This window comes from Alligator sinensis, unplaced genomic scaffold (assembly GCF_000455745.1).
Source record: "Alligator sinensis unplaced genomic scaffold, ASM45574v1 scaffold94_1, whole genome shotgun sequence".
NCBI lineage: Eukaryota > Metazoa > Chordata > Crocodylia > Alligatoridae > Alligator > Alligator sinensis.
Genome location: NW_005842073.1, coordinates 857,657 through 871,026, shown reverse-complemented (window position 1 = coordinate 871,026; position 13,370 = coordinate 857,657).

Below are 13,370 nucleotides of genomic sequence, written 5' to 3'. Positions count from 1 at the left end.
CTTTTTCCCTCAGGCAAGCACTATTTACTAGAGATAAGCTCTCTCCCTCCCCTATGGCAGGTGTTATTTATTGGTGGTAAGCTCTCTTCCTCTCTCCCTTCCCTCCCTCTGACATTGGTAGCCACCCAATCTCCCTTTTCTCAGCCCCCTTCTCTCCCTTCTCATCGCCCTGTGGTGTAGCTGGGTCTCAAGCACCCAGCCTGCTGTTCTACAGGTTAGAACATGCATTTTGTAATGGAAAATTGACTCCTAGGTCAACAGAAATTACACAGAGACCAGTAAAAGTAATCAGAAATGGATTCAAACCTGTAATGCACCAGAAGATCAGTGCACATAAACTACTTTCAAAATGGCTGAAACTGGTTTAAGATAAACCTGGATGGATTATCACAAAGCTATGGGGAGAAGTGGACACACCGGAGGGCAGGGAACAGCTACAAGCAGACCTGGACAGGTTGGACAAGTGGGCAGAAAACAACAGAATGCAGTTCAACAAGGAGAAATGCAAAGTGCTGCACCTAGGGAAGAAAAATGTCCAGCATACCTACTGCCTAGGGAATGACCTGCTGGGTGGCACGGAAGTGGAAAGGGATCTTGGAGTCCTAGTCGACTCCAAGATGAACATGAGTCGGCAGTGTGACGAAGCCATCAGAAAAGCCAATGGCACTTTATCGTGCATCAGCAGATGCATGACGAATAGATCCAAGGAGGTGATACTTCCTCTCTATCGGGCGCTGGTCAGACCACAGTTGGAGTACTGCTTGCAATTCTGGGTGCCGCACTTCAAGAGGGATGCGGATAACCTGGAGAGGGCCCAGAGAAGGGCCACTCGTATGGTTAAGGGCCTGCAGACCAAGCCCTATGAGGAGAGACTAGAGAAACTGGACCTTTTCAGACTCCGCAAGAGAAGGTTGAGAGGTGACCTTGTGGCTGCCTATAAGTTCATCACGGGGGCACAGAAGGGAATTGGTGAGTTTTTATTCACCAAGGCACCCCTGGGGGTTTCAAGAAATAATGGCCACAAGCTAGCAGAGATCAGATTTAGATTGGACATTAGGAAGAACTTCCTCTTTCCTGCCTATGCAGGGGGTCGGACTCGATGATCTATTGAGGTCCTTTCCGACCCTAACATCTATGAATCTATGAATCTATGGATGTAGTATCAGACTTAACTGATTTAGGTTAAATCAATTTCTTGAACTTCTCTCCCAGATCGCCTCCAGATTCAAGTTAACTCACAGTCCCCCAGCATCCCAGATGCTTTCCACCACCCCAGCAAACCACCCCTCTACATGGAAGTCCACAGTGGATGAAATCTTGACTGTTCCCCTGCCTCAACCTGCAGTACATAGAGAAAAAGGGAAGAGAATCATTATTTTTCTCTAAATGAAGGAGACCTTTCCAATGCTGGAAGTCAAACCAAGAAGGTTGAAAAGGCTTATTAGCCAAAAGGCTTTGAACAGGAGTGTCAAAGATACAGCCCTCAGAACCCCATCATCTAGCCCAGGGGTGGGCAAAGTCTGGCCTGTGGGCCAGATTGGGCCCATGGCAGACTGCATTTCCCAGCAGCCTCTGTCTGCATCACTGCAGCTGGTTTCCATGGAGACCCCTGGAATAGCAGTGCCATGACAGTGCAGGGCCAGCATTTCAATGGAGACTGCCACAGCAGCACTGGCAGGGTGCACAGCAGGATGGGGAACTGCTCTAGGGCTGGGATCTTGCAGCAGTGACAGCATGGTCCAGAGCCAGGACAGAGCTGCAATCTTCTGCCCACACACCTTGGGCAGGGCCGTACAGGCACTGGATCACAGCTTTGCCCCAGCTCCAGACCATGCTGTCACCACTGCGATATCCCAGCCCTGGACCTGGAACAACTCCCTGCCCAGCTGCATGCCCTGCCAGCACTGCTGGGGCCAGTCTCCAGGGAAACCCAGCCTCGCATTGTCATGGTGTCACTGCTACTGGGGTCTCCATGAAAACCAGCCTCAGTGACACCGGCAGAGGCTGCTAGGAAATGAAATCCAGCTGCTGGCTGGATCTGCCATTTGGCCCACCCCTGATCTAGCCCCAGCTGATCAGTGGACCCAGTGTGGCCTACAGGGTTGGCCCCACACCATTCATTCAGCCTGTGGACTGGTTCCATGCCACCCATCCAGCCCAGAGGGCCAGATGAGTTCGATAGCCCGACTTAAACCAAACCATGGACAGCAACATGCAGTTGTGAGACCAGATCAACAGGATTGTTTCCCAGAAGTTTTCCATAGTGCTGTCATGCTTCTTCGAGTTAAGCATTTGTTGATAAGAAATTCCTTTGCTAAGCTATATCCCTTATTTTACTTCCATTTCTGCTATCTCACACTTATTGCCAGCTGAGTATGTCCAAACAAGGAACAAGCAGTTCACATCCTAATGTATTTTGCAGTACTTTCCCTGTGTAGACAAAACCAAAAAGAGGGTATTTGAATGAAACATATGAGTAAAAACCCTTCAAGACTATGGTTTTTATCAAGATGGTGTACTCATTGGATAGATGGGGGACCAGACAACTGCAGAAGAGTTTGAGGGTGTCATCTAGAGGAGAGCAAAGCTTTCAAAAGAATATGGAACAAAGATGAAATATCCAATCATCCCTTGACTCACCCTCTCAGGAAAGTTGCTCTGGCCCTAAGGCAGGGACAAAAAGAGAATCAGGGTAAGATCACTGTTCTGGAAATCATAGCGAACAGAGAAGAACTAATCTCGTGGGGGCACAAAACCTTTCCTTATGTATGCAGTAAAGAGCTAAATGCATAAGTATGAAGCACACATGTTCTACTACTTCCAAATGGAGACATTTTTAGAGAGATGGTTGTTGCGGATGCATACACAGGTTTCTGTCAGGTGCCTTTATATACTTTAAGTACCCCTCTGGAGACATTCTGTTATCTAAATCTGTTGTGGGTTGCATCTTGAAATGTATCACATGAATTTACAATAGCATTTGATAGTGTCAAAGGTACTATGGTCTGACACATTCATCTGGAGAGAGAATAAAGCATGACCAGAGGCTCTGAACAGCTCTGAAAAGAGCTGGAGCTGTTGAGCTAAAACTAAACACACAAATAAATAAAATCCATGCAGCAGATTCACATACGGAGAAAAAACATAATGCACAAAGTTGGTCTCAACCTTATGGTGGCCATTACCATTATGCTTCTCCTAAGGCACAAGAAAGGGATACAAAGAATTCTGGAAAGGGTGAATTTTGTAGATTTTTAAAAATATACTGATCTGATTAAAAAGAAACCTGTGACTGATTGCAAAAGCAATAGCTCAGGAAGAAACATAAGAATTATCATTTACTGGGTCGTAGATTTATCTTGCCCACACAGTGGGGCAGAGTGGATGCTGAAATGAAGAGAAAACTAGGTATGACCAGGGCTTTTCTCACTGTTCCTCTCTCACTTGCAGTCTCCAGCATTTAAGGTCTAGAAAATTCTGATTCAGAGGTTATTATAACCAACTCCCATGCTCAAATTCTACTTTTCTCCAAGAATTTGCCCAATCCCTTTTTGAATCTGGGTAAACTGCCAGCTTCCACAACACCTGGTGGCAATGAGTTCCACACTTTAATTATGTGCTATGTGAAAAAGAACTTCCTTTTGTTAGTTTTAAAGTTACTACCTACTGGTTTCATTTTGTGACCCCTAGTTCTTGTATTGTGACAGACAATAAATAATAATATGAAAGGCAAGGATTTCTTAGGGTGATATATTTTATTGGAATAAAAGATATCACTCCAAGAAATCCTTGTCTCTCACATAATTTCTGGACTATCAGTGCTACAATATCACTCTTACATTACAGTATATAATAAATCCCTATTTACTTTTTTTGCCATTTAGTATTGTATAAAACTTACCATGTACCCCCACAAGCATCTCTTTTCTAAAATGAATAGGCCTAGACTTTTTAGTCACTCCTCAGATGGAAATCCCTCCTTACCACTAATTGCCCTTTTCTGTACTTTCTCTAGTTCTTCTATACCCTTTTTGATGGGTGGAGATCAGAACTGGGCACAGTATCCAAATTATCGATGCACCATGGACTTAAAAAGGGGCATGGTGATAATTTCAAATGCTCTTCTTAATAATCCCTAACATTTTGTTTGACTAGTGGCTGCTGAGCACTGAGATGATATTTTTAGTGAACTATCCACAATGACTCCTAGATCTCTTTCCTGTGTGGTAACAACTAATGTAGAGCCCATCCTAGTGTAGGTCTAGTGTGGGTTATTTTTGCCCATGTGCATCACTTTACACCTATCTACAATGAATACACAGAAACCCCCTTGCAGAAAGTAATGAAGGCTCTTAATACAAGATGTCAAGAAGAGTACTTTTCCAACCATTACTACCAGTTCAAGGGAGAGCTCTCAGTTCTAAAGAGGATGAGGATTCTATTTAAAAGAAATGAATAAGTTATATAAATATATGTTAGAAAGGAGACATAAAATCATTCATAGATTGAAAAAAAACTGGGAGAAGAGCTCCAGACATTTTTTGACCAGCCTCAAGGCTTCACAATACTGACAATGCAGGCCAAATCTACTGAAATAGCCTGTGTTGGAGATCCAGAAAAATTTGAGCTCCTGGTGAAATTGGGCAAATATTTGTTTACATTGACCCAGGGGAAAAAATACTAGTTCTAAACAGTTTTCCTCACTTCCTGAGGAAGAGTCACTAACAGATACTATGGGTAACAGAGCATATCTACACATGCAAATGTTGCTGGATGGGTTTATTCCAGACTAATTTACTCTGGAGTAAACCCATTCTGGGCAGGCATCTACACATGCAACCATTTGGGAACAGGTTTGCTACTCCTGGCAGCAATCTGCTCCTGCACTGGCCTGCTGCAGCAGCTAGGGGGACCTCCCTGGGTGCTAGCCCAGGGCTAGCAGGGAGCACAGGGCCAGAAGACAGCTGTCTCCTGACAGGGGCTGAGAGATTACTTCCTGCCCCCAGGAACTGCCTGCTGCTGGGGTGGGCTCCGGTTGCACAGCCCAGGTGAGGACAATGAGGGACTGGGACCTGCCACTGATCAGGATGGTTCCTGGCCAGCCCTGGGCTGTGCAGGGAAGTCTGCACGTGCAGCCCAGACCTGGCTGGGAACTGCCTGAAATGGGACAGTCCCCAGCCAGCTCCAGGCTGCAGATGAAGACTTCCCCATGCAGCCCAGAGCTGCCTGAGAACTGTCCTGGTCAGTGGCAGGTCCTAGCCAGCTCCAGGCCAGGTGGAGAACTCTCCCTGTGTAGGGAGCTTCCTGCCCCAGCTCTGCAATCACAACCAAGGAGTGGGGGCTGGAAGATTGCTCTCTGCCCCACACTTTGTGATCACAGAGAGGGGGCAGGAAGCAATCCCCCAGGCCCCACCCTGCAGTCACAATTGCAGAGCTAGGGCTGGGAGCTCCTTTCTGCCAAGGCAAGGGGACATTGTTCCCACGTGGCCTTCATTGGCAGAGCCTGCCCTGGCAGTGGGCAGCTCTCAGGGGCAGGGAGCAATCTCCCACCCCCTGCTGCCCAGGCAGCCATCTACATATGCATGACTGTGCAGTAATTACTCAGCAGTTAATTTGCTACTTGCATTTGCAGATAGCAAATTAACTGCCAAGTAGAGCACATTACTGACCAGTAAGGGTCTGCACATGTAGACAGTGACACTTACTATGCAGTAATTTGTTCTACTGTACAGTAAAGCATCTTGTGTAGACACACCCCAGGTGATCAAATATCAGATCCTTTTTGCTGACATGTCATACCTGACATGGCAACAATAGGTCACAGTTTAAGGGACATGAGTTCAAACAATTTTCTGTGAAGTTTGATTTAGACATGTAACTTATCAACCCCTTTAGCCCCACTGAAATTAGCTGATGTAAACAGTATCAAAATATTCAATCATGTATTAAAAGAAAAGCAGTGAGAAACTGATTCATAATCAGCAGTGTTAAATTACAGGACCCCTGTACACAACCTGTCACCGTCCCCCCGCAAAAAACAAACACACAAACAAACAAAAAATTCAGGTAAGGGAGATTTGTCAGTTGCTGACTTTTTATTCAAGCAAAAACCCAAACCAAGAACACTTGCATTGTTATAATCTGATGAAAGAACTTGCAAATACATAAGGAGATAGGTAAAGCCAAACAAAAAACTCAGTATGATTAGGAGTATTGAGAGTTGTCACCATTTCTAGAAAGGAGGAACTGTGCATCAGTGATGGGAGTCAATGGTTGTAAACCATAGCAGTGTCACACAATGTTGTCTACAGTCTCAGGAAATGGGGAGATTGTCAGTCCACATAGACACATATTTACATATTGAGGAGGAATAGGGAACAGCCAGCACAGCTTCCAAAGATGAGGGAAATAAGCGGTTTGGAGTTTGCAGTTTTCCCCTGGAGGTATCAACATGCAACAATCTTAGTAGGTTAACACAGATGAGCTACAACACATAGAATTGTCAGAACAAACGTATTTGCTGCCTTCTGCCAAAAGTAGTATTCATTTCTCCAGGCAATTTAGAAAGTCCAAACAACAACTGAAGATACCTCAGACCCTAAATGAATGGTACGAGTAGGTTTACCTAGTGACTTAGTTTTACATATTTGAAAATCTTCCTTATGTAAATGCTGATTGGCATTTGGCAAAGGACATATGAGTACCTGTAAGAGTCATGCTCTTACAGGTCATAAACGAGACATTGAATGGGTGTATCTACATGTTGCCATACGGCAATGTTGCTATGTTGCTAACAGTCCAGTATGGGCAGTTACTGTGCTATGTGTGTGGTACACGGTTAAATTTGGCCACTACATTGCCATAGCGCTGCACTATACATAGAGCAGGGGCAGGCAAAATGCACTCAACTGACTGGATGTGGCCCACTAGGCCATTCTATCTGGCCCCCAGGGCCCCTAAAAATTTTAGAAAATTAATATTTATCTGCCCCTGGCTGCCTGTCATGCAGCCCTCGATAGCTTGCCAAAACTCAGTAAGCAGCCCTCCGCCTGAAATAATTGCCCGTCCCTGACCTAGAGAGTGCACTGCTACAGTGATGTAGCTGGTGATCATGTGTAGACACACATGATCACTACATCACTGTAGTGCACCATACAGCAACGTAGCATGTCACTACGTTGCCGTAGGGTAATGTAGACACGCCCAATGAAGCAGATCTCTGTCAAGTGTCTTATAAGGGTGACCAGGAACATCACAAGGGAGTATCTATTATAGACAGTGTATCCAGTTATAAACCTCTTATCTGTGTGGAAGCAGGGTGGGAAATTAGGTCTGGAGAAAGGAGGCGGCATAAAGCACACTACCTGCACTATCAGGTGCATTGTAAAGATCTTTGTTGCACAAAAGTAAATGAATTAACATGAAGATAGTGCTTTGTACTTCTCCCTCATTTTACATACTGCACTAAAAGTAATGCAGGCAGGGAGCATGAGTCACATTTCCTGTGCAATGCGGTAGTTTTATAGATGCACTAACCTGGGGAACAGATATACTCCAAAATGAACAAAACGCATTCCTAAGACTTGTCCTTGCCCACTGACTGCTGAAGAAAGAAGGGCAACCTCTTGCATCCTCCTCAGATGCCTAAAATGAAAGCATTATTTGCCCAACTCACTGTACTTTTAAAATGATACACAAGAAATCTGGCACAACATTACTGGAAAAAAAATCAGTGCTAATCTAAACCTCTGTAGTGCTGCCTGGCTAGTTCAGCACATTCCCAGAATAGGTAGGATGCAGGGGAACCCATCCTGCAAGAGCACATTTGTGTATAATTTTCATTCCACTCAGGAAATTTAAGCTAATGGAAACCTGTAGCTCCAAAAAGTTACTAGCAATGAGTTATTTTTGGTGTAGGCTCTTAAGAATGATTAAAGTGATGTGTATTCATCAATCAATCCTCAAAAACAACTCGGTGATTGTTTCCCCATATTACAAACGGATCATTTAGCTGGTTAAAGAGCTACCAGTATCCACCATTCCCATTGTTTATGGGGAGTTGTAGGTGCTAACGTTACTCTGAAAATCTGGCCAAAAAGGCCAGTTCAAGAGAGAGAGAGACCTGGGGCTCTGTACTTACACCACTGGCTTGCCTCCCCATGATGTATCAGTGAGTCTCAATAAATAGAGAACCTTTGTACCAGGGTTATCAAAGATATGTTCTGTGGGCCAATTCTGGCCTGCAGTCACATACCATCCAGCCCACGGAAAACCCTATAGACCAGATCCAGAGCATAAAGCCATGTTACCTGGCTTGCAGGGCTGCCTGCAGGGCTGAAAATTTGGTGGTGGGAGGACTGGCAACTGCCATTGCACCAGGAGCCATAGCAGTTAATGCTGCTGCTGCCACCAAATTTCCAGCCCCATGAGCTAGACAAGAAGTCTCTGTGCACTGGATCCAGCCCTCATGACCAGAGGCATTTGACACCCCTTGTTTACACAAATCAAGAGGCCTGTTCTCAAAGCACAAAAAATTAAAGCAGTCACATCAAGTTATCTTTTTAAAGTTAACCTGAAGTTATTTTTGAGGCCCCCACTGCAACAGTATCTGAGCATCTTTAACATATTTTTGCTTACAGTGATCCTGGTCAAGGAAGGAAGTGCTCTCTTATCTTCATTTTAAAGGTGGTAGAAAGCAATACAGAGAAACTAAGTGACTTATCAAGGTCACACAAGAAGTCAAACTCTGACCTCAAGTTCTGAACCACTGGACCATCTTTTTTTCCCTGACATTCAAAGGGTTGAAAGACTGATTCTAGAAGTAAAGGAAATATAAGCTTCTCTCCAGGTCAAAAAATCAATCCTTTCAGGTTACAGACTCATGTGACAGCCTTAATGTACCTTTGGGTAACAGACCTGGAGCTTCCTGAGCAATCTGGTGCCCCTGATGGCCTACCTCAACCCGCTCTCCCTGTTGGCACCTCGGCACACCCTCCCGGCTCACGTGTCATGCCTTGATGTTAGGAATTTGTAGGTACAGGTGACTGTCTTCTAGTAGCCAGGGTGAGGCTGAGCTCTCCGCTTCTCTCTTTATGACCATGCTTCACAATGAGTAGGACCTGGAATCTTCTGGGAGTCTAGGTTGGATAAGATTTTATAAGTCTATACATCCTGTTCCAGTCTTGGGCATCCATCCTACCTCTGTGTCATATGCTTTGTCTCACCCAATATGCTTGTCCTAAAATACCCACCACCTCCCTCACCATGCATCAATTTAGAGCTTTGCAGCAGCTCCTGCCAAGTGCTTAGGCTTCATAACAATCCTCAGAGATTCTGGCCCTCACCACAGGCTTACGGAGTCCCTGGAATCCCAGTAACAGCCCCAGCGGCAGGTCTGCAAAGTCCCCCAGGCCAGCAGCAGTCTACACAGAGTTCTTCTCTTCTCTGTACCCACCTGGTTACCCCTTTCCAAAGGTTTCTAGTAGCCTCCCCAACTCCCCCATAGCTGTCCCGCATCTTGTTCTTAAAGTCAATCAAAAAACACTGCTAACTCATATCTCAGCAGTCCTCCTCACTCTTCCAGGTATCTTCTCCTTGGTATAAATAGCAGCACCACCCCAACCCTATGGGCTCAGTTCCCATTCTGTGGTCTACTACAGGCCTTGCAAGAGCTCTTTGCCCCTTCAGTCAGCCCCAGACTGCCCTCAGCACCCTGAGCCAAGCTAATATAGCAGTAAGCTCCTTCCCTTTTTGGCTGATATGCAAAATAGGGTCCTCTTAAATGTGCTGTGCCTTTCTTCTGCTTCACACCCCTTAGTAAGCAGGTAGGAGCCCCATTATATACTTGGAAACACAGCAAAGCAGAGACTATTCTGAGGCCTGTCTTTCAGTTTGGCACTAGGAGTGGAAGGGGCCACCAAACTATTGAGTTCAGTCCCCTGCATTTGTTGGCAGCCATTTACTGCATGACTCATAAACATCATCTATCCAACCCCTCACACACAGCCACAAGGCACAAAACCAGAAACACCCTACAACAATGGCCCTGCCACTGAAACCAGAGTGAAGTGGTTAATACATGCTCAGTGGGTCCTGGAAAGAGAACCACACTTTATGCAAAGCTTCCACACAAGTCTTTGGCTATCTGACCTACAGGGACAATTCCTCCTGCCCCCAAATATAGTGATCAGCTTGATAAAGGCTCAAGAGCAAGAACCATACTAGGAAGGAAACTAGGAGTTTTCTAAGAACTGGTAAGAGCACTGGTGCACCTCAGTCAGGACTCCCCAGTTACAGCTGTAACCAACATTCACTGCTTCAAAGGAGGCATAAAAAAATTAAAAAGAAACAGGAGCCAATAGCATCTATGAAGGGGAAAACATTTAAAATGCCTTCCTGGTTCCTGCTGGCAACCAGGAAGAGGTCTAGAGTATTGGTTGCCAAGCACCTACCACACTCAGTCAGCCCCTAGACATGCTGAGTGTTCAGTCAAGAACTTTCTCCTATCATACTTTCCCTTCATAAACTTATTGAGTTTGATCTTAAAGCAACTCAGGATCTTTGCTCCCACTACTTTGTCCAGAAGTCCTCTTACAGTTAGAAATCTTCTTTTAATTTCTAATCTACATGTATTCAGTCCATAACCATGTGATCTTGTGCTATATTGTTTTTTCCTAAAAAGCTCTTCTCTCTCCCTAATATTGCCACCTCAAATGTATTTGTCAAAAGTATCTGTATTCCCACTGAATCTCCATTTTTCTAAGCTAAATAAGCCAAACTCCTTTAGCCTTCTTTCATAAGATAAAATGTCCATTACCTTGACCATCTTGTGGTCCTTTTTATACTTCTTCCAGTTTAAGTAAGTCTTTGTTGAACACTAGTGACCAGAAATCCATGCAGTATTCTAAATGGGGTTGTTACTTGTTACTTTGTTTGTATGATGATCATGTTACCAAACTGGTCCCCTGGAAAAATAGTAACTGTTATGTTGTGGACCATGAAGAAGATGCTTTAGACAGACAAGCCATAACTGATGACTGAAATTTAACAAATCAAAGACTCAGAAGTATTAAATTACTGATCATGGGCAAACCTCTCACAAAATAAAGACTTCAAGCAACATCCTTCTCCAACACAACAGCCACTTCCTACAAAATAACACAAAGAAAGCCATTCTGATACTGTTTTCTGTTGTTATTACAGCTTCAACAGCAGTCTTTGATTATTTTATATCAATTCTAGGAACCATAATGTGAATCCATATTGGTAACTGGCTCATATAGACCTATACATAAAAAGTCTCTTCTATTAGTTACCGTATTTCACAGAAATTTAGGCCTGGAAGGGACGTTGTGAGATCATCAGGTCCTGCCCCTCTGCTCTAGGCAGGAAAGACTGCTGGGGTCAAACAACCCCAGCAAGGTGGGCGCCCAGTCTGCTTTTGAAGATCTCCAGGGTGGGTACCTGCACCACTCCCACTGGGAGTCTATTCCAGAGTTTGGTCACATGAACTGTGAAGAAATTTTTACTTGTATCCAGTCTGAAACCTTCTGCTAAGAGTTTATGACCATAGCTCCTAGTTTTCCCTTGGGAAGCTTTAATGAATAGTTTGCCTAGCCCCTGATGCTCTCCCCTGATATAATTGTAAGCTGCCACCAAATCCCACCATAGTCTTCCCTTTTCTAGGCTGAACAATCCCATATCTGTCAGCCTGTCCTCCTATGGCTTGCTCTTCAGGCCTCTAATCATGCAAGTGGCTCTTCTCTGCACTCCCCCAAGGCTCTTCACATCCTTTTTGAATTGTGGCACCCAGAACTGGACTCAATGCTCTAGCTGTGGCCTACCAATGTTGAGTAGAGAAGGAGAATAACTTCCTTAGGTTTTTTTTGAGATGCACTGGTTGATGTATGCCAGTGTATTTTTTGCTCTGCTAATTGTAGCATCACACTGGCAACTCATATTCATTTTACGGTCAATTATGACCCCCAGGTCCCTTTTGGATATGGTCCTATCTAGCATAGCACCACTGAGCCTGTAAGTTTGTTGCAGATTTTTCCTCCCCAGATGCAGCACTTCTATACATTTCTCAGTGTTGAACAGCATCTGGTTCTGGTCTGCCCATCTAACTAATCTGTCTAGGTCTGCTTAGATTTCATGATGTACAAGCCAGCATAGTGTAAAGGTTAACCACTGGCTTTCCAATGTGAAAGTTAAGGATTTTCATGGGCATGATGTCAGAGCCAGACTCATTCACTCAGCTGCTGGCATTGAGCGCAGGAGATGGAGCTATGCCATACCTTAATGATAAATCATCCTAAATTAGCCACTTATACCTATTCCATGACTAGAGGGGGGTCAAAAACCTAAATTTTCAACATGTACTTTGTCCAAAAACACCCTGGCTTTTTTCCATCCAAAAAAAACCAATGTAAAAAAATAATTTTGACCTCCACCCTGGAATTTAGAAAATGTTGATCAGCGCTAGACAAAGCCATCTTGTTCCCATGATACAATTACTGAAGGCAGTGGGAGTGGTATGTGTGCAACCAGCACAGCCCAGTGTGAAACAAACAACATCAAAATCTGTCCAATAATCTGGTACAAAAGAAGATATCACCAAAAACCCCTTGCTTCTCACATATCTCCTGGCCCATTGTAGCTATGACAACACTCCAAACCTACTACAATAACCCACTAATACTTCAAATATCAACTTGCATCTATAAAACCAAAGTGTTTAAGATCTGGATGGGAAGTAAAACACACCATTGCCACTCTAGTACAATGACTGCAGCCTTAGTTCCTTTTTTCAGCAGAGTAGAAGTGTGGTTACATAATGATCCTGGGACCCTTTCTGTGCCTTGCCATAATTAGTGTTCTACTAGTATATCCAGGGAAGAACACCCTGGGTGCCCACAAAGGCACTCTTTTGTGATCTTCTCCATTCTGCTGCCCTCACAGCCCCAATGAGAAATATATGACTCAGAGGCCCTTGTGCTGACCCTCCCTACATGAATTAATCTCATAGGCTGTGCCCAGAGGAGTGCACATGTGCCTCTTGCCCTGTCTCAAACCCCTTGGAGATGGGGCAAGAGGCATGTGCAAGAATGAAAAAATGTACCCGCACTGCAAGTTTGCAGTGTGGGGAGAAAATTAGACCCCTGGATATCCAGGTGTCTAAAAAAACAAAGTTAAAAAAGCGGGGCAGGCAACCGGAGGCTGGGTCCTCAATGGAGATTCTCTGGCTGCCAGAGCATCTCTATGGTTGGCCCCTCACCCTGGTGCTGAAGCAGCTGCTTCAGCACTAGGGCTCCAGAGCTGGTGAGTAAGGGGTTGGGGGGGTTGTAGAAGAGGGGAGGGGACTATGGGAG